The following is a 2,366-nucleotide window of genomic DNA, read 5'->3' on the forward strand; positions in this document are numbered from 1 at the left end:
CTTGTGTGTGTGTAAGGTAGTAGTTGTGGAATTGTTAGGTTCAGATTACTGTTGGTTATTACTGCATTGTCGGAACTAGAAGCACAAGCATTTCGCTACACTCGCATTAACATCTGCTAACCATGTGTATGTGACTAATAAAATTTGATTTGATTTGATTAGAGGGACATAACCCTGACCCTGAGGAGAGACAACTAGAGGGACATAACCCTGAGGAGAGACACCTAGAGGGACATAGCCCTGAGGAGAGACAACTAGAGGGACATAACCCTGAGGAGAGACAACTAGAGGGACATGACCCTAAGGAGAGACAACTAGAGGGACATAACCCTGAGGAGAAACAACTAGAGGGACATAACCCTGAGGAGAAACAACTAGAGGGACATAACCCTGAGGAGAAACAACTAGAGGGACATAACCCTGAGGAGAGACAACTAGAGGAACATAACCCTGACCCTGAGGAGAGACAACTAGAGGGACATAACCCTGAGGAGAGACAACTAGAGGGACATAACCCTGAGGAGAGACAACTAGAGGGACATAACCCTGAGGAGAAACAACTAGAGGGACATAACTCTGAGGAGAGACAACTAGAGGGACATAACCCTGAGGAGAGACAACTAGAGAGACATAACCCTGAGGAGAGACAACTAGAGGGACATAACCCCTGAGGAGAGACAACTAGAGGGACATAACCCTGAGGAGAGACAACTAGAGGGACATAACCCTGACCCTGAGGAGAGACAACTAGAGGGACATAACCCTGACCCTGAGGAGAGACAACTAGAGGGACATAACCCCGAGGAGAGACAACTAGAGGGACATAAGCCTGAGGAGAGACAACTAGAGGGACATAACCCTGAGGAGAGACAACTAGAGGGACATAACCCTGAGGAGAGACAACTAGAGGGCCATAACCCTAAGAGAGGAGAGACAACTAGAGGGACATAACCCTGAGGAGAGACAACTAGAGGGACATAACCCTGAGGAAGAGAGGAGAGACAACTAGAGGGACATGAAGCCCTGAGGAGAGACAACTAGAGGGACATAACCCTGAGGAGAGACAACTAGAGGGACATAACCCTGAGGAGAGACAACTAGAGAGAAACAACTAACACCATAGTACCCTCCAAACTCGTCATCAAGCTCGAGACCCTGGGTCTCGACCCCGCCCTGTGCAACTGGGTCCTGGACTTCCTGATCGGGCCGCCCCCAGGTGGTGAGGGTAGGTAACAACATCTCCACCCCGCTGATCCTCTCTACACTGGGGCCCCACAAGGGTGCGTTCTGAGCCCTCTCCTGTACTCCCTGTTCACCCACGACTGCGTGGCCATGCACGCCTCCAACTCAATCATCAAGTTTGCGGATGACACTACAGTGGTAGGCTTGATTACCAACAACGACGAGACGGCCTACAGGGAGGAGGTGAGGGCCCTCGGAGTGTGGTGTCAGGAAAATAACCTCACACTCAACGTCAACAAAACAAAGGAGATGATTGTGGACTTCAGGAAACAGCAGAGGGAGCACCCCCCTATCCACATCGACGGGTCAGTAGTGGAGAAGGTGGAAAGTTTTAAGTTCCTCGGTGTACACATCACGGACAAACTGAATTGGTCCACCCACACAGACAGCGTTGTGAAGAAGGCGCAGCAGCGCCTCTTCAACCTCAGGAGGCTGAAGAGATTCGGCTTGTCACCAAAAGCACTCACAAACTTCTACAGATGCACAATCGAGAGCATCCTGTCGGGCTGTATCACCGCCTGGTACGGCAACTGCTCCGCCCACAACCGTAAGGCTCTCCAGAGGGCAGTGAGGCCTGCAGGAGACGACATCACCAGAGGGCACACTACCTGCCCTGCAGGAGACCGACACCACCCGATGTCACGGGAAGGCCATAAAGACCCTCGAGGAGAGACAACCACCCGAGCCACTGCCTGTTCACCCCGCTATCATCCAGAAGGCGAGGTCAGTACAGGTGCATCAAAGCAGGGACCGAGAGACTGAAAAACAGCTTCTATCTCAAGGCCATCAGACTGTTAAACAGCCACCACTAACATTTAGCGGCCGCTGCCAACATACTGACTCAACTCCAGCCACTTTAAAAATGGGAATTGATGGAAATTATGTAAAAATGTACCACTAGCCACTTTAAACAATGCCACTTAATATAATGTTTACATACCCTACATTACCCATCTCATATGTATATACTGTACTCTATATCATCTACTGCATCTTGCCATCTTTATGTAATACATGTACCACTAGCCACTTTAAACTATGCCACTTTATGTTTACATACCCTACAGTACTCATCTCATATGTATATACCGTACTCTATACCATCTACTGCATCTGCCATGCCG

Source organism: Salvelinus alpinus, chromosome 12 (genome assembly GCF_045679555.1).
Source record: "Salvelinus alpinus chromosome 12, SLU_Salpinus.1, whole genome shotgun sequence".
In the NCBI taxonomy this organism is placed as follows: domain Eukaryota; kingdom Metazoa; phylum Chordata; class Actinopteri; order Salmoniformes; family Salmonidae; genus Salvelinus; species Salvelinus alpinus.